We start from the raw sequence: 20,750 nt of genomic DNA, 5'->3' as shown, positions 1-20,750 counted from the left end.
GTAAGTGCATGTAATTCTATGGACGACCGTTTCAACTTAAAAGAACTAGACATAGCACTTGCTACATTCAACACTAAGTCCTGTCCAGGTCCAGATGGCATACGCTACTCAGCCTTACGTCACTTGGGGGAAACTGCTAAAATGGCCCTACTCACTTTATTCAATATCCCATGGGAGACTGGCATTATACCCCAAGATTGGAAAATCACTCGCGTAATACCAATTTTCAAACCAGGGAAACCACCACTCGATATCAATTCATACCGCCCGATCGCATTAACTAGCTGCATAAGCAAAATAATTGAACGCATGCTGCTTCCACGCATGGAGTGGGATATTGAAACTAGATGCATTTATCCTTCATCTATGAGTGGTTTCCGACGTGGCAGATGCAGTATTGACAACGTTATAGATCTAGTGTCTAGCATAGAGCAAATGAAATCAGTCAAGCAGGTCACCACCGCAGCATTCGTTGACATAAAAGCAGCCTTCGATTCGGTAGAACACGAGGCCATACTTTCCGACATGAAGGCGATTGTTTTCGGGGGACGCTTATTTACATGAATTTCCAGTTACCTTAAAAAAAGTCTATATATCAACACAAGATGGCAACACTGACTTCCATGAGATCAAACAGGGGGTTCCCCAAAGTGGGGTACTCAGCCCAATGCTGTTCAGCATATGCCTTATAGGCCTTCTGAAGGTACTCCCTGTTTCTGTGCATGTATCTTTACACGCTGACGATATAGGCTTCTGGTCTTTATATAGAAACAGAGTCAGGCTACAAAAAGCCCTCAACGTTGCCGCACGGTACATTAGCAGCCGAGGCTTGTACATATCACCAGATAAGTCTGCGGCGTTGGCGTTTACAATGAAATAAACATACAGATACCCCATTAACTTAGAAGGAACCCCAATCCCATATGTCTCCGAACATGCATTTTTGGGCGTGACTCTCGATAGGCAAATGACGTGGGGACCCCATATTAAACGGTTAAAGAAAAAGCTCACCTCGTTTACACACATAATCAAGATGATCAATGGAACCAGATGGGGATGCTCTGTATCGGCGCTGATGGCTCTGTATAACGCTCTATTTGTCGGTCTTATGCGCTACAGTCTGCCAGTCATGCAACGTGTCTCGCGGTCTTGTTGTAAAGAACTTGAAAGCGCCCAAGCTCAAGCACTTCGTGCCTGCTTTGGATTGCCAAAATGTACCTCCACCTCTGGAACTCTGGCGGAATCTCGTGCGAAATCTCCCGCAATATTAGGGACGCAAGAAATACTGCGAGCTCATCTACGACACAAAACCAGAGTGTATAAACACCACCTGGTAGACATTGTCAAATATAGACCATCATCTGGCTTTTCGCAAGTTATTATGGTACTAGAAGACTATATGCCAAGATCAATTGAGGCAGCTGCGATTCTACAATATCCACCTTTGAAGTACCCTCACTTGGAAATAAGAACAAGCATACCAGGAATCACTAAAAAAAATTCAGCTCCTTCCCCGGTAATTACACAGATATCTCTCGAATATATTCAAAGAACTTACGAGTCATTTACTCATATCTACACCGATGGTTCTACAATTCCCACATCTTCAGCCCTGGAGGTATACATTCCATCCACAGCCACATATATAAAGGCTAAACTAAGCCACGCCACCTCATCAACAGCGACAGAACTAGCAGCTATTTGTGCAGCTGTTGTACACGCGGGCACTGAAAGCTCACGATGTTGGGCAATTCTTGTCGACTCCAGGTCTGCGTTGTACGCTCTATCTTCGATAAGAAAAGACAACATTAACTCACAACTAGTGCATGATATTTTACAGGCTATTCAGTATGCATCGAATCAGGGACATCACTTTATCTTGCAGTGGATTCCGGGCCACTCTGGAATAATTGGAAACGTGTGCGCCGATAGAGCCGCTAAAGACGCCCACGAGAGCACAATTTCTGTACCTATTCCGTTTTAAAGATCTGATGCCAATCATTTAATCAAGTCTATCGGAAATGAAATCTTACTATCTTTATGGGAAAATCCACAATATCGCTATTACAGCCTTCACCGTATTGATCCTAAACTCGAATTCCGGATACCACGAGGACTACCAAGGAAACTTGAGACGGTGTTACATCGTTTGCGGCTCAATGTTGCATATACTAAATACTATCTTCATAAAATTGGCAAAGCTGAATCTTCCGATTGTTCATCGTGTAGAGCAGTTGATAACATCGAACAGGTCCTGTGTGCCTGCGGGGATTACAGTTTTGAAAGGACCGCACTGAAGACTCGCCTGAAGTTAAAGGAAGAGGACCAGGTGGACTTGAAGCTTCTGTTTGGACTCTGGCCTTCCACTGCAGATAGTTACAAGGCCACTGAAGCTCTTTTACATTTCATTAAGAAGACACATCTTCAACAAACACTTTAAGGAACTGCAGTCCAGTGTGCTGCAAAGTGAGCCAACACATGCCAACGTAACGGTTTTGTGAGTGTGTATGTGTGTATGTATTCTGTGCGTACGCATTCTTTTCATCTTTTTATCTTCTTTCTTCGTATCTTTGCTATCTTTGTCTATACTATTTCTTTTTATTTCCTTTTTTTATTTCATTTTCTTTCACAGCGTAGCAAGCCGGCACAAAGCGCTGGCTGACCTCGCTGTCTTCTTTTCAATAAATGCTAATTTCTCTCCCACTAAAACAACGTCCTCCACTTCATTTATTATCACGCATTTCACTTTCCTGGTACTAAAAGCTTTGTTTAATTTATACCAGCTCAGTCTTTTATATACTTTCAGTCGCTCAAAATGTTTAAATAACTGCCATCACCGACAGCACTATGTTGCATATTATGGGGTCTTTGCATGGACGTTATAGTGTTAGTTGTGCAAATTGTTTCACTGTTAGTGATCTTGTGAAATAGACATGAAAATTTCGTGCCTATATGGACTAACCGATTTATTGGTTCCCGAATCCTCCAGCATCTGCAAAACATACTCCACCCATTGTTCTTAGGCTTCTTACTAAGTGCGTTCCGATAACGTCCAAAAGTAAAAAATCGGTGACTTCCGATGAATTGTAGTGAATCCCGGCAAGTCCGGTGACTACCGGTAATTCCCGGTGAATCCTGGAAAATCCGGTGACTTGTGCAAAAACCCAACGATTTCCGGTAAATTCCGGCTAAACTGGAAGCGAAGAGAGTCCTATAATCCAGTATAAGACATCCTTTACTTGAAATAGCTTTAAGGTAAAAGGTATTTTTAAATAGGAAGCCCAGTGCAGTCGGGCAACACTTACGTACACTCTCAAAACAAAAAAAACAGGACTCTTTATCTCACGATTTGAGCGTGGCGTTAGGACGGAGCGTAAAAGAGGTTTATGTATGGCAGCCTGAGAACTACTGATACAGATATAAAATTTTCAATCTACGTGATCATATCAAAATAACTTATGTGAGACTTGAACAATAAAGGGAGCGAACCTCCGTATAATCAAGCAGTTTTTTTTATTTCGCAATGTCTACATCGGGTAAGCAAGTACCATGCGTGTGCTTTGAAAACAAACAACGAATCTGTTGAAACGACGCTCTAAAAATTTTCGCTTTCACAGTGCACCAACGTGCACTCGTAGAACATGCACTCGCACATGGAGCTACCATTCTGGGAGAAATAAAATAGCCAAGTGATCAAACGCCGTATTTTAGGTTTATATTACTCACGCGGCATATTTTTGTCGGGTTTTCAGACCTTGTACATTGCGATAGAATGAAGGTTAAAGAAGCAGTATACGCACATCTTCAGAAATGTCAATCGCAAAACACGGTTGGTGGGAGCCACATGACAATGTCTCACGACACTGCTCAGCCACCATGGGAGTGTAGGGGTCTGAAGGGTTTAAGAGCACATCTAAGGAAAATATTACACGCTACTGTTTCGTAGGTTTTCAAATTCAAGAGCCTGAATGGTGAACAGTGCAACGAAATGCACCAAGCACTCGATGGACGTCGCCCCTATTGACATTGAGAATAGAGTCCGTAAATATTTTGCCCCTCATGCATACCGATGAATGCCAAATATATTTCAAGAATATTTCCAGCATAGATTTAGGTATCTGATACATCGCGATATTGTTCGCACATGAAAGGCCGCTGCATAAAGCACGGTACATTATGTAGCAAATATTTTATCTTGTCCATCGGATTTAACATTTTTCCTTTGGGATCCACAACAAAGTAAAGAAATGTTCAGATATAACGAAGCCAAGATCTTTCTACAACACCTCCCCACTGAACGATAAAAGGTAAGCTCACTAAACAGCACAAGCGCCGACAAGATTATTCCGAAGCACCAGATCAGAAATAAAGGTCTTAGGTCGCTAAGGCAGAGCACTGCCTTCGGAACGGGCATAGCATTGTTCGCTCGACGGTATGCGGTCTTAAATTTGCTTAGTGACTCAGATCTCGTGTAGTGTCCGGTCTCAACTCCACGACTCAGGGTGAACTTGACATCGTCGAGGTACACAGAGGATCGCCTTATTTCGGGTCCTGTGAGGTGCTTCAGCTGAAGATCGAGAGCTTCGATGTAATTTCTTCCAAGAAGCTCTTGTCTGAGAGTTTCAAAGTGCTCCGGGCGTGCTATAGAAATTAAGAAGGTGTCTTTTTTGTCGTTGTTTATCTTTATAGCCTTCGAATTGTCTCCGCCGTCACCAGTTATGAAGCACTCTGAACCTACCCGGACAAACTTTTCGAAATTGTCGTAATTGAAGCTCTCGTCGTCATATACGACCGGGTTATTGTGATTGAGAAAACAAATACGATAGTTTTTCCGCGCAACATCGACAAATGAGACGAACTCTAGAGGCTCGCTCTGGAACGGCAAAGAAGTAAGAAGTGACGTAACCCGACCTTTGAAAGCTGTGGACATAATAAAAAGCGTCAACATGATGAGGCAAACAACCAGTCGGGACGACTGAGTCCCAAGAAGAACGCTGTGGAAACGAACACCTTGTTGCAGAAGAGATGCCAAAATAGGGGATAAAAAAGTGAACATGTTCTGCGTGTTCTTGTATAAAATCTTGTTGATCAATACAATGGTCAGGAGCAAAAACACTAAGGATATCAGCAGCCAGATCCATACTCCCCATGAAAACGGCAACACCAGAACAGCTTCTTTTAAAACACGTTCCGGTCTTGGGACAAAAAATGAAAAACCAACATGGGCGATGTATTGTGCAATCTCAGTGTCCGCAAGTTCTTTGGTTGGGGTTTGGCTAAGTGCTATTACGGAGCTTGATAATCTTTCACGTACTTTAAAATCGAACATTTTGAGTTCGATATGGGACGAGCGATGTTTCAGTAGTTCAATTGTAACTTCGATGGCTGGGTGCCCTTCAGAATCTGTGTCCGAAAATACAAATATTTTACTTCCGTTAAGAAGCAGCTGTTTTGAGAGAAATGCGCGTGCATATTTGCCACATTTAGTGCACGTTCTTTCAGAGCGTGTACGACAAAACCTGTCTTTGCCGCAAAGAGTTTGATATTTTAGATCGTTGAGCAGGGTTTTCAAGGGTTGAACTCGGAACTCGTCTTGGATGTGTGCACTGCCATTAAACAGCGTTATACTAAAATGTCCGCTGGCTCTATGAAATTTTTGAATAAGCGGAACGCTCCAGTATGAACCACGCAATATGGGTTCCAGAGTAACTCGTTCAGCAATTATTAACACTGTCATGTAATATCTGTTTTGTGTGATTTTGGACAAACTTTTCAGAAGATAACCATTACATACAAAATATAACATCGGAACATAACTTTTTCTAAAGCCGCTGCAATCTACACCAACGCAGGAGTAATAATGATCTCTTGAGTCAGTCCATAGTGTCACTGGGTATAACAAAGGTTTCAAAAACGTCCTGATCATCGTCGCGTTTTGCATGAGGCATTCTGGCTGCACAGATATGTCCAGGGGCCTGTTTTCTGGGTTCAGTGATGACAAAAACTGTTCGAATAATTCTGATGAAATGAAGGATTTCAAGGTCAACACCTCATGCGGCTTGCCGACGCTTACTCCTCTTTCCAGGAAAGTTGCTGTAATGACGGCTACCAGGAAAACCACCTTAGGATTGCCACTCCGGGTGAATTGGATAGGACATTCCATAGTTGACGTGACACTCAGGTAAGAACTATTGCGTCTTTTGATTTGCGCCAGCATTTACAGCGTGTGATGATATTTAAAATTAAATTTTAATTTTCGCTTCTACAACGACTGATCTTACTGTGATGCGGGTCTGCACAGATTTTCGTGGACGACCCTTCGCATGAAGCATATTCGATAGAACTAAATATCTGCCTTAAACATAAGAGAGTTCCACGTACCATCGTACCAGGAACAAAAAATATTGATTTGATTGGTTCACCCTTTTCCTCCCGACTCAAGACCCAGTAGGCTGCTCTCGCTGTTGACGTTGGACGTTTGTTTACCGTTTTTTCACTTCAAACCACTTAGTTGCCAGCTGAAAATCAATGCTCTTTAGAACCGCGCGAGCGTTTCCATGGTTATTTCAGATGTCCGTATTAATGACAATAGCAGCAAATACAAGAAAAAAAATGATAGGATCGTACCTGACGCCGCCATGCCAAACAAAAAGGCGGCGAGTTATGATAAGCTGGAACTTCGAAGCTACACGAAATCGTTGCAAGTGTTTATTTTTTTAATTTTCTGGCTATGCATTGCTCCTGTACTGACAATATGCTCCAGCTTGCCAGTTTCAGAGCTTTTTTTTTTTTTGTTTTGAACATGCACTGATTGCTATGTATTTACTGTTTTCCCTCTGTCTTTCTTTTTTTTTTTTTTTTTGTCGGCGGGAGCGCGGTGTTGCTGCCATGGCTAATCCCGTAGCGCCACGTGGCTTGCTTAAGGTTTTGTGCCCGTGCTGGGTTGGTGAGTTTCATGTTTAGGGTCGCAGTTTTAGCGAGTTACGTTTCTCCTTCCCTAACAGTGGGTCGCGGCCCGAAGGGAGGTCCCGGTAGGTTGAATGAGAAGATGCAAACGGCTTGGGGACATTAAAAGATTTGAGCATGTCTTTACTACGGCAATGTCGATGAAAGAAAAAAGAAAGAAAAAAAAAAAAAAAAAAAAAGGTCGCAGTTCATGTCGATCCGGAACTGAGAGTTGCGGAGAATCCAACCCCGCCCTCATTTTGAGGAACTGCTCTAATAAAGCAAGCTCACTTTAGTTATTAAGAACAGTCATGTGATGGTATATAGCCAAGCTGTTTGATGTACAGACTGTACGGTTACTTGTAATCCATTACATCATTAGAAATCGCCAGTATACGCTCAAGCAAAAGCTTCGGTACTGCCCAGGGAGCCTTCATGTGCCCATCGAGTGTACCTCCCCCCCCCCCCCCCCCCCCCGCCCCCCCCTCCGAACTTGCTCCCAAGAAAACGGATTTGACAAATCGGCCCTCGACGAGTTGGCTTTGGACGAATTGGCTTAGACCCTCCTTTCCTTTACAGTGCCTACTTTGAGACATATATTCTTTTAACTACATGCGCTATATATAGGGTTCAGCGTTTTCGGCTTAAAGCAAATAAAACCGGTAAAAGTACGCCGAATTAATTTTTTCAAATTCGGTTTTAACAGAAAAAGGTCAGTATTTTCGAGGGAGTTCGGAGAGGCCCCGGGGGGGGGGGGGGGGGGGGGGTATGCTATTACTCATTACTGACCGTATGCCATTTCCTTTCGCAGTTTTCAGCTCGTCTCCGAGATCGGTTCAACGTTCATCAAAAGCTCCGCGGGCCCAAGGGTCTTCAGGTATCCTCGTGAACTGAACAATGAAAATCAAGAACGTCCGTAAATGCCGCACATTTTTAACACCCCTAGCTTCCGTCTACTAGAGGAGGGCATACATACGATTGTTTTATTGTCGTTTCTGTGGTCGGCGCGAATTTACCATCCCTCGCAGTCGCGAGAATGGCAAAAAAAAAAAAACGCATTAAGTACAATGCTTTCAAGTTTCTGGATTTTGATATTTGCCTCTCCGACCGAAGTGGTAGTGAAGCTCATGCACGTCCAGTGTACGTGCAGATACAAGCACACGACGATAATATCAGATCACGATAGGGTCCCAGTGCGCCTTGCAGAAGAGGTCACGTCGGCTGCCACAGACAGCAACATAGCTGGTTTACTCACTATACATTTTAAACAAACGCTTTTAAATACTGCATTTTCGTCAGTATACTGGTTTTCGTCAATAAACAGAAAAGAACCGAGAAGTTTATGAGTCTACAAATATTCACCGCAATAAACCTAAAATTTCTGTTTGGAATAAAAACGGTTTTTGTTCCAAACAGAAAAACGTGCGCCGAATATAGAAATAATAAAAACCGAATATGCCACACCCTAGCTATATTGGCAATGTCCTGTTTTGACGCAGTGCTGTATTGTCGCGTTGCTGTTTTGACGCGTGCTGTTTTGACCGTGCTGTTTTGTCGCGTGCTCTTTTGTCGTGTGCTGTTCTGTCATGGTGCCGTCGAGGCCGATTATCTCACACGCTACGCCGAGATGAAAGCCCTTCCATCAGGTACAGTTGTTGAAGTTGCCAAGTTTTTCATCGAGTGTATTGTTCTCCGGCATGGCGCCCCTGAAGCCATCATCACAGACCGTGGATCTTCGTTCATGGCCCAGCTGACGCAAGAGATCCGTCTCAGTGGCACCGGTCACCGTCGAACCACTGAGTACCATTCGCAGACAAATGGACTAACAGAACGGCTTAACAAAACTATCGCCGACATGATCGCCATGTATGTCGACGTAGAGCACAAGACATGGGACGAGGTCAGGGATGGGCAGTATTTCAAATACAAGTATTTGAAATACGTATTTCAAATACTTTGTGTATTTTGCATTTGTATTTAATTACAAATTGGGTAATGTATTTGATGTGTGTATTTAAATACTAAAACGTGGGTATTTCAAATAAAATTGTAATTAAATACAATTTTGTGGGCGAAAATACATCGCTCAAATTTATTGTCACTGTCGAGAGCACGAAGAAAATATTCTGCACCGAATGCAGTGTCTTTTAATCAAGCACAAGCGTTTAGTGACTTTGTGATTACGGTTCTAGTCCAGGGCAAGAATAGTGACGAAATCGACGTTCACAGACAGACTGGCTAAATAAGTGCCTGTACCAACTTGTGATGCTTTCCAGCATGATTTCCATCCGTATTGTTGCCTGGAACATTCTAAATGCGCGGATCGTCCAGACTTTCGTAACTCGTGCGAGTTACAACAATAAAAAATTCTCTAGCTAGTGCTGTGCGTCTTGGTCGTCTCGGTTCTTTGTTGGTCTATACTCTATACCAAAATGTAATTAGCAAAAAAGCTACTTGAAGCTCTGTACATTTTTCACCTATTACATCCAAGCTGATTACATTTTTTGTGATTATATTTCTATTACGTTACTAGAGCCTCGCACACTAACTCCCGAGTGTGCGATGCAAAATTAAAATGAGATACCCAGAAACCCGTTGCCGGTGCCCTGAAGTCGCTGACGCAAATTTTGAGGAATGTATTTGGAATAAGTATTTGGAGGAGACCAAATACATTTGGTTGTATTTGTATCTTGTAATTAAATGCTTTTTTGGAAATGTAATTAGATTTGTAATTAAATACATTTTTGACGACGTATTTCGTATTTGTATTTCGATACATATTTGCATGTATTTTGCCCATCCCTGGACGAGGTGTTACCTTACGTCACGTTTGCTTACAACACGGCGGTGCAAGAGATCACAGGAGCAACCCCGTTTCAGGTGGTGCATGGCATGAAAGTAACGACCATGCTCGACGCGATGCTACCCCACGAACCAGCTGACGATGGGATCCCCGACGCCCTGGTGGTTGCAAAACGAGCCGAAGAAGTTCGCCAGCTAGCCCGACTCCGAATTTAAGATCAACAACGTGTCAACGCTACTCAGTACAACCTTCGCCGAATCGACGCTCGCTTCAAGCCCGGAGACCGTGTGAGAGTTTGGACCCCAATACGACGACGCGGTCTAAGCGAGAAACTCCTAAAGCGCTACTTCGTACCCTACAAAGTACTTCGTCGACTCGGAGATCTGAACCACGAGGTGATGCCCGACAGAACACGGACCTCATCACGCCGCCCTCCACGACCGGAAGTCGTCCACGACGTGCGCGTCAAGCCGTACTACGCGTGATAAGACTGCGAACTGTGATCTTGTGCAACGCTTGAGAGGATTGTGTAATGCCAGCCTCCGTTTAGTTTCATTTCACGTGGCATCGAGACGATGCCTTTTTTTAAAGGGGCGAGTAATGCCACGCGCGTCGGCGAGCGACCGCGTGCGTGGCCGAGTGGTAACCGCGTTTGACTGTCGCGCGGCGATCTGCGCGACAGTCAGTGGAATGTTCTTTTATTATTTTCTCAACATTGCGTTCGCATGAGTTCGAGAACATTCTCGTCTGGTCGAGTTCCGACTGCTCTATTCTTCATTTCAGCCTAGGTCCGAGCGCTGCCGATGTTATGAGCCGAAGGGCCAATCAAACAGCGAAAAAGGCGCCACGTCATGGCGTGCTCCCTGCAGTTGATAGACCCAGTCGGTATTCGCCGTCTCTCTGTGCGTGCTCCTCCGCCGCTAGTCCTATCATGCGCAGAGAGCACGCCATGACGCTGCACTTTTTGCGCTGTTTGATTGGCCCATCGGCTCATAACATCGGCCGCGCTCGGACCTAAGCTGAAACGAAGTATAGTCGCCGAACGTTCTCTACGCGTGGCGATCTGCGGTCAGTCTCGCCCCAGCGCACGATCCTGCTGTTACGCCGCCATCGACGTCCGCGACGCTCTACTGTTATCTTCTGTTTACTTTTGTTTTGGACACAAGTTCGCCGCATTAAACATTTAGTTTTTTCAGTTATTATATCCTCATCAATTCTCATTCGTGACAATATTTGAAATATCGTAATCAATAATAATTTAATAATATTTGTGTACAAAACTGGTGATGCGCAATGCCTTCCAGCCAAGGTGATAGCCCAGAGAAGGAGGGGGGAGGGGGCATTTGACGGCTCCTCGTTGTGACTAATAATTAAGGTTCACGTGTTTTAAATTCCTTAACCTGCACCGGCGTCGGGAAAACGCAGATTTGTTCTTTTTGTTTGAGGTCCTGCACGGCCTAATCGATTCACCATAACTCTTGTCTCAAGTGAGTTTTAGGATTCCACGCCTGTTTACACGTCTTTAGTCATATTTTTATATTTCTCGAGTTTTTAATCAATTAGTCCCCATCCTCAGGTTGACTGAATGTAATAATGGCCACTCGGAAGCACTTCATGTATTTAACTCGTGCTATAGGGGTTTCAATCAATTTATTGTGACCCTGTTCATGCTTTAGCAGCACTGAATGTCCGACTGTGCCAAATTTATTGTTTTTACAATATGGGAGCGTTGCAGATATCTCGCAGCTTCGCATCTACTTTGCAAGCGTCAAATTTCCTGCGAACACATGATTCTCACCCGCAGAATTCCTAACTTTGTTACCCCTCTGAATTCTTTTAGTCTTGTATAAAATTGTGATTTTGTGTTCTTATTAGTCTCTGGTTGGAAGTGTTCCAGCAGCAAGACCGCGATGTTTTTCCTGCACACTGCAATAAACACTGATATTGAGTGATTCACTAATTTATTATTATGCATTTATTTATTCATTCATTTATTTATATACTTACAATTACCTTCAGGGCTCCGAGGGGCATTATAGAGGGGAGTTGATGTTTAGTACAATTCCGAATTTAGCGTTATCGGTGATGGTGACGATGTCAATGGGAACACTATTCCAGTCCACAGTAGCTTCTGATACGAGGGAATGTTGATGGGCTGTTGAAATAGTCTTGGGGCTGCCAACCTTGCATGAATGATCAAGTATTGCAGAGATATAGCTGGGCTGGCTGAAGAGAGACTGTCGTAATGTTTTATAATAGTAACTTTTATGAAGAAGGCAAAGGCGCGAAATTTTTCAACGAACAGAAATATCACAAAGATTTGAGATTTCAACGCAGTGAGACTTGAAAAGCAAAAGTAATCATAAAGAATATGTATAGCAGCACAATTTTCAACGGATTCGATTGCGTTAGTTAAAAGAGGCTAATGTGGGTTGCCAGACAGCTGAGGCATACTCTAGTTTAGGGCGAACAAGCGTGACGTAAATGATTCGTTTAAAGTTAGAAGAGACAGACTGGAAATGGTGACAAATAGAGCCGAATGAGAGGTTTGCAGATGATTTTATCGACATGAACTTTCCAGGACTCATTAGTGGTCTAGTTAACACCACGATACTTGTGCTGTGCAGCAGTCTGAATGGTTATGCCGTTAAGAGTCAATGAGTTTAAGGGCTAGGAGGAAGAACATGTGAAACAGAGGCGCATGCATTTCTGAACGTTTTGACACATCTGATATGTGCGACACCATTCAGCAATTTTGTTAATGCCGTTCTGGAGTGCAATATGGACGTCTGGATTTTTATTAGTCTATAGATAACACAGTCATCAGCGAAAAGATGAACAGAAAGCGAGAGTCGAAGAGGGACATTATTAATATAGATTAAAAAGAGCAAAGGCCCAAGTACAGTTTCCTCTGGAACACCGGAAGAAACGGAAGAGAAAGAGGAGGATGGTGCTGTTAGCGAAACCCAATTGAGAGCGACGACTATGAAATGCTTCAATCCATTTAAGAGAATGAAAGTCTAGGTTTAGTGAAGAAAGCTTAAAAAAAAAGGCGTTGTGTAAAACTTTATCAAAAAATTTGCCGAAATCAAGAAAAACAACGTCAGTAGAAAAGCCGGTGTCGAGATTTAAAAAAAAAAAGTCTTTAGTAAGAATAAGTATTTCTGTCTCAGAAGAAAGGTGTTTCCGGAAGCCGTGCTCCGCATTGGTGAAGGAATTGCAAGAATCCAGGAAATTGGCAAGGTGTTTCTAGATGACGTGTTCGAGGATATTGCAGGTGAGTGTTATAGGCCGAAAATTTGGTGGATATGTTTTACTGCCGGACTTGTGAACCGGAAGGACCTGACCATTTTCTCAGGCAGAGGGTATCACAACTTAGTCCAGGGGCTGCTGAAATAGCTTTGCGAGGTTAAGAACGGAAGAAAGTTTTGTGTTACTGAGAATCTTCTTATTAATGCCATCTATGCGACACAATGAAGATATTTTGAGAGGTTCTATATTGCTGATAGCAACTTGAAAGTTTAAGACAATTGAATCGATTGGGAAATCATTCTCTGTAAGAAGAGGAATTCCAAAAATGGGTGTGGAAACAATGAAAGCATCAGAAAACACACAATTTAAAATATTGGCGCGTTTATTTTTCAACACGTTATTGCCCGAGCTATACACTAGATTAATGTTCGAGGATGGTTTTTCATTGAGAAAGCTCCAAACTTTCAGAGGGTTGTTTCGTAACATATCAGGTAGAGTTTGATGAAGAATGTGCGCCTGCACCCTTTCAACATAGTTTAATATTCAGAATAGCAAGTGGCATGCTTATACCAAGCTTCCGATGCATTTGCTTTTTTAGCGCTCCTGAAAAATCTTGCATGTCTTTCTATTCGATAAACAAGGAACTGAATTATTGAGCCATGATTTAAACGTAGTAGTTTGAATTGTTGCGCACGGTATGTAATTTTCAATAATATCAAATACTTTGGTCTTGAAGGCTTTCGAATTTTTATTAGCATTATGGCAATGGAAGGTTTTATTGAAATAAACAAAATTATCAGGGGGCTCAGAGTTAATTATGTCATACATTCCCTTATGGCAAAAACGTATCGTTTTGAAATACACGTCGGCATTGGTGGTTTAATATTAAGAAAACAGTGAAGTGACTTGAAGCCACTAATGCCTTCCAGATGAGATAAATATTTAACTAGAAAAGAATCACTGACAACCCTATTGAAAAATGTTATTTGTATGAGAAATTTCTTTGTCCAATATGCCCATATGAATCATACAAAGATATATGAGAACATATAAGAAACATATAAGATATATAAGAACATGTTAGAACCATATAGGGAACCTGTGAGAAGTTTCTTCTACATTTCTTTTATGGTTCTTATACGTTATATATCTTATACAGTTCTTATATAATTGTTTATATGGTTCATATATGTTCTTATATAACTTGTATGATTCACATGTGTTTATTGGACACAAGACATTTCTCACACAGATGGTTTTTTCACAATGGAAGTGTCAAATCTGGAATATTTAACTGTTTTCAGCGATCCTTATTGTAGGGAAAGAAACTAACTAGGTGAGGTTAAAAATAAATATTGCAGTGTATACCGGGAAACTTAAAATCACTAAAAAATATAGGTTTGTTAGGACGACACGGTGACAGCATGACAGATCTTCACGAAGCAAGTCAGTAAGATCGGGTTAAGCGTCGGGGGGACGGTAACCTACTCTAATTAAAAAAAGTATCCCAGAAAACAACTTAAGGACACCCAAACAATCTCGAGAGCACTGTGACACGAAACCTGCTGACTTGCGATACTTCTGTTAACAGCGATGAGGGCTCCGCCACCGCGACGGTTTGCTCTGTCGCGTCGATAAATATTGAAATATTTTGCTATCATCTACGTCAGATTGAAGGCACGTTTCCGATAGCAAAACAATATCATCATCGCATGAATTAATACCAGACGACAGATCATCATGTTTAGACATTATGCTACGAGCGTTTGCACACAAAACAGTGATTAAACTTTGTGAACCCGCGATGTCATTTTTATAACTATTATTATTATTAATGCGAAAGCATTCATTCTACCACGAAGCGAAGTCGGCATTGTTTGTAACCGTCTCTAGCAGAAAAACGGCGCCTAAATTTCCATTTTTTTTAACACAAATAAAAGCACAGCAACACAGATGTATCATCACGGGAGCCGGCGGGTGCGTTCAAGGTCAAAGAAGACGCGCTTCACAAATAAAACACAAAAAAGAACACAGCAAAGCAATCCCAAGGAGCACGGAATTCAGCCAATGGCCAAAGAGTGGCCATTCATCGGCCAGCAATTGGCCGATGGCCAGGGGTTTCCCCAGGAATTGGAATTAAGGGGGGGGGGGGGGGGGGGGCGTCTAAATATTTAGGGGGGGGGGGGAAGGGGGGCATTGAGCATAGAGGAGTCGTTGCGAATTAAGGGGGTGGGTTCAGAAAAACAAGAGGGGTGTCCACCTTCCCTAGGGGGTGTGTGGGGAAATCGCTGCCGATGGCTGATGGCCAGTTCCTATTGGCCAATGGTCAGAAAAAGACCAGCCATCAGCCAATGGCTGGCCACTGTTTGGCCACTGGCCGAACGACCATTTACAGCAATTGGCCAATGATTGGCGAAATCTGTGCCGCTTGGGATACTTCGTCACGGAAGCCGTCGTGAAGCCGGCGAGGTTCGCCGCGCCTGCGCAGTGAAGGAGCGTGGTGTCACCGCCGCAGTGCCGTATTCGTTAGGAAGACGCGGCGTGCTGCTTGTACGAATGCGCTGCGTGTAGGAATGCACTTTTGCATTCCTACACTTAAACAGTCTTAAGTGCCTGCCGAATTTATTGTTATTATTTTTATTATTATTATTAATAGTAGTAGTAGTAGTAGTAAATGCAATCAGCTGATGAAATCTCTTTTGACCTGAGCGAGGCATTCGATTTAGCAGACCATTATCTTCTCTTGAAAACATTACAGCAAAGGGGAGTGAGAGGATTAGTACTTGCTTGATTTTCTTGTTACCTAAAAGGCGGCCAGAATAGAGTTCGAATTAAAAGTGTATAATCTTCATATCACGCCACTTCTGGTGCCCCCCAGGGCTCGCTTCCGTACCCTATTGTTCACATTGTCAATAATGTACAGTCTTGCTTATCCTATTCATTCGTGCTTCAGTTTGCCGATAAAATGAAGAGATTTCAAGAAATCCAGTCAGAGACAGACTGCAACGAGCTTCAGGGAGAAAAGGAAGAATTGGAGACTGGTGCTCGTTCAATAATTTAGTGCTCAATAGAACAAAAACGAAAGTCGTCACCTACAGTCGCAAAACGTGACAATTTTTTTCCTGCGATAATAAGTCCGAGAGAATATCGCGGACAGAAACAATTCGAGATCTAGTCTCCACTTCGACTCAAATCTGAAGTTCCGCTCTCATATAGAGACGACATTCGTTACTGCTATGAAAACGCTAGGAGTGATCAGCCGTATAACGAGTGAATTCTTGCAACCTTTTATATTTGTCGCACTCTTTAAAAGTATTGCCGATCCCGCATGGAATATGCATATGTGGAATGATTTGGCTACAGTGGCGTATCAATTTTTTTTTTAGTGGGGAGGGGGGGGGGGGGGGAACAAACCAGACCCTCCCCTTCTCCGGGTCGCATATTTATACTGGTGAGGGGCCGACTATTGCCGAATCGAAAATTCGGCGCAACTTTTCGCGAACTTTTGTAAAGATTCGGCAATGATTCGGCAAAAATAAACTGTTACCAGACTTAACATTGATATTTAGTTTTTTTCTCATAAAAAAAGGTTTTTTTTCCTTAACCTACATACAAACTGTTGTGTCTATTGACACAGTTATGACTATATAAGGTGATATTCTACAAGAATATTGTATCGATGTCGCTTTTGTGTGTTTACTGGCAATTTTAGTGTTTGCTTGCAGAAAGTGGCGTGAAAACGAGGTTGGGTAGTAGCCGGCGCAGTCACGAATCACGCTACTAGAGTTTTGATTTTGAGGCTTCATCAGCGCACGCCTGCAAGTCTGTTTACATTGTTAAAATAGAGGCAATCACTGCGTTCTTATCTTCTCTGGGAGTCACCGTTTCGTGCGCGAAAACGAATGCAACAGTTGCTGAATCTTCACCAGAACAGATAACAATATTTTAAATATGCATGTTTTTTCGATTTAGTCACTTGACGTCAGATTTGCATGAAAGTGTGTGTCCCATACTCGCCACGTGCCGTTTTTAACCTTTAAAATTAAGGTTTCTGGTGTTAGGACACAGAAGGACGTTTAGAAAGTTGGGGATAATAAAGACTGTCGGATGTGCAACGTCCAGCATGATAGTTCTTGTTACAATATGGCATTGTAGCTGTTTCTGTTGGCCCCCGCTAGGTGGCCAGTGGTGGCAGCGCGGTTAGGCGTCGGGCAATAAACATGGCTGACGAGCACATGTGTGGTTCCATCACTGGAGTAGACAAACAATGAACATGGTGTCAGAAGTGGTCATCATCGTCGATCGTCAACATTGAGAAAAGGAAAACGAGTGAGTCGCTGATCATCTGTGCCCCGATAACGAAGTGATGGAGAGACTGGCATTACCGCCGAAGTTCTCCGCATCCGGCAACGCCGCCGAGCAGTGGCGGGCGTTCAAGCAGGCGATCAACTTCTATCTGAAGGCTACAGAAACGGCAAGCAAGCCGGACGAACAGAAAGTGGCTATACTTCTAACCGTCGGCGGTCCAGCGCTACTCGATGCCTACAACACAATCGACTTTGGAACTCCAACAACGGCACGACCACACCCAGAGCTCGACTACGGAAACGTGCTCACGAAACTGGGCAGCCATTTTGCGCCGAAGCAAAACGAAGTCTACTCCAGGTATGTGTTCCGCTGCCGTACTCAACAACAAGAGACGTTCAACAGTTTTCTTACGGATCTAAAATTGAAAGCAAGAGACTGCAACTTTGGGGCGGAGCGCGACAAAATGATCAGAGACCAAGTTGTCGTTGGTACTAACGATGAAAAAGCGCGCGCCGACATCTTGAAGGCCGATAACCCGACGCTTGAAAAGGTGGTGCAAATCTGCCTAGCACAAGAGACGACGAAATCTCAACTGAAGGCATTCAAGAACGGAGCTACCCCGACCGACAGCGTGCATGGCGTGAAGGAAATGCGTCACAGAGCCAACGCCAAAAAACCGCCAAAACAGACACCGCAGCAGCACAACTGTGGATACTGTGGCGGGAACCATGAGAGAACGAAGCAAGCGTGCCCGGCGTGGAAGAAAACGTGCAACAAGTGCAAGAGAAAGAATCACTTTGCAGGACAGTGTAGAGCCAAGAATGTGGCAAATGTGGAAGCCAGTGAGAGCTCAGACGAAGAGATCCTGGCCATAAGCAGGAGTGACACAAATAAATCGATATTCACAACACTGCGCATCAACGGCAATGAGTTGAAATTTCAAGTCAACAGCGGTGCTGCTGTAAACGTCATCACAAGCAAGGATGTGAGACCTGAACAGATGGTACCTACAAGAACAACTCTGAGAATGTGGAATGACAGCACAGTGACTCCAGCAGGAAAGTGCAAGTTGGATGTTACCACGAAAAATGGCAAGAAACACAAGGTGGAATTCATTGTCGTGGACGAAGAGCTCACACCTCTCGTTGGGAGAGAAACAGCAGAAAAGGGGGGCCTCATTGCCATCGATTATCGCTTGGTGGCAAAGGTAGAAAAGGGAACGGCAAGTGTAGCCACCAGAAATGATATTGTCAAGAGGTCCCGAGACGTGTTTGGATCAGCCCTAGGAATACTCCCAAGAAAAGTCCATCTGGTCACTGACCCAGAAGCACAACCAAAAGCAGTGACAGGCTGCAGAGTGCCGGTCAGTGTGAAACCTCAACTTGCAACGATGCTGCAACAGATGGAAGAAAGAGGCGTCATAACAAAAGTGGAAGAGCCGACGACATGGGTGAGCCGCATGGTGATCGCAACAAAGAAGGCAGGCGACTTGCGAATCTGCATAGAGCCGCAAGCACTCAACAAAGCACTAGGAAGAGAACGGCATCCACTCCCAGTCTTAGACGACATCTTGCCGGAGCTAGCGAAAGCAGAGGTCTTCACAAAGCTGGATCTCCGAGATGGATATTGGCAGTGTGTGTTAGACAAAGAGTCAAGCATGCTAACAACATTCCAAACCCCAGCAGGTCGCTACAGATGGCTAAGACTTCCGTTTGGACTTGCGGTGAGAAGTGAGATCTTCCAAAAGCGTCTACAAGCAGCGCTGGACGGCCTGAAGAGTGTCCACTGCGTTGCAGATGACATCCTGGTATGTGGTGTAGGAGCCAGCACGGAAGAGGCAGAGCGATCATGATCGCAATCTTGAGAACCTGCTGCGGCGATGCCAGACGCTTGGCATCAGGCTTAACGAGACAAAGACTGAGTTCAAAAGAGACAAGATGGTCTTCCTGGGACACCAACTGACAAAGGATGGGCTGAGGCTGGATTCAGAAAAAGTGAAAGCCATCAAGGATATGCCATCACCGACAGATGTCCCAGGAGTCATGAGACTGTGCGGTATGATCAACTACTTAGCAAGGTTCTTACCAAAGATATCGCAGATCTTGGAACCCATAAGAAGACTAACCAACAAGGACGAGCCATGGACATGGGGAAAGGAGCAGAAACAAGCATTCCAGGAAGCAAAACAGCTGGTCATGACAGCTCCGATCCTCGCCTACTACAATCCCGAGAAGGAACTGACAGTGCAGTGCGACGCTAGCGAAAAGGGATTGGGAGCCGCTCTCCTTCAAGGGGGACAACCTGTGTCGTTTGCAAGCAGAGCTCTGACTCCAACAGAGTGCAGATACGCACAAATCGAGAAGGAGATGCTGGCAGTGGTCTTTGCACTGGGCAAATTTTATCAGTACACCTTTGGTCGCCACACGAGAGTCATCACGGACCACAAGCCTCTACAGTCAATCTCTGGCAAGCAACTAGATCAGGTCCCCAGACGACTGCAAGGAATGCTCCTCCAGACTCAAAGGTATGACATCACGATAGAGTACCGACCAGGGAAAGAGCTCGTCCTGGCGGACACTATGTCAAGGGCATATCTACAAGAGACTGGAACGCCAGAACAGTTTGCTGATGTCAACGCTGTGAACTACCTCCCAATGTCAGCAGAGACAATACAGAAGATCAAGGAGGCAACACTCAAAGACCCAGTTCTACAGAGAGTGAAAACAACAATCCTAAGAGGATGGCCTGACACGAAGCGCGACGTCCGTCCGAAGGAGAAGCCATACTTCACTTTTCGGGACGAACTAAGTGTTGAAAGTAACATCATCTACAAAGGACAGCGACTTGTCGTGCCCGCTACATTGCGCGACGAGATCAAGAAGAAACTTCATGCATCGCACATGGGCGTGGAAAGCACACTTTGAAGAGCACGAAAGTGTGTATTCTGGCCACAGATGAACGCGGAACTGAAAGACTACATCACGGCATGTGAGATATGCCAAGCTCACTCCGACAGACAACAGAAGGAAACGCTGAAGCCCCACCCTATGACAAGCCAACCATGGGCGCGAGTGGGTGCAGACCTCATGGAATGCAAAGAAAAAACATTTTTTTTGTGATCGTAGACTACTACAGTGGATTTTTTGAAGTAGACCAACTGCGATCGACTACATCAGCCGCGGTTATCAGGAAAATGAAAGCGCACTTTGCAAGATATGGCAGTCCATCAGTTCTTGTCAGCGACAATGGTCCGCAATTTTCGAGTGAAGAGTTTGCGAAGTTTACAAGGGAATGGGACTTTGAACACGTGACATCGAGCCCAGGACATGCGCAGTCCAACGGCGTGGCTGAAGCTGCTGTAAAAACAGCAAAGAAGATACTACGGCGAGCAATGATGGATGGAAGTGACCCATACCCAGCACTACTGGAGTATCGGAACACA

General features: G+C 44.1%; 1 pseudogene; it reads left to right on the top strand.

The window, feature by feature from the left end:
- Positions 1-724: 724 nt before the first annotated feature.
- On the top strand, positions 725-19,011 carry LOC115333168 (annotated as a pseudogene).
- Positions 19,012-20,750: the final 1,739 nt, after the last annotated feature.

This window comes from Ixodes scapularis, unplaced genomic scaffold (assembly GCF_016920785.2).
Source record: "Ixodes scapularis isolate PalLabHiFi unplaced genomic scaffold, ASM1692078v2 PGA_scaffold13__105_contigs__length_92229423, whole genome shotgun sequence".
NCBI lineage: Eukaryota > Metazoa > Arthropoda > Arachnida > Ixodida > Ixodidae > Ixodes > Ixodes scapularis.
Note: the sequence above shows the minus strand (reverse complement) of the source record. Positions and strands in the feature narration are given on the sequence as shown.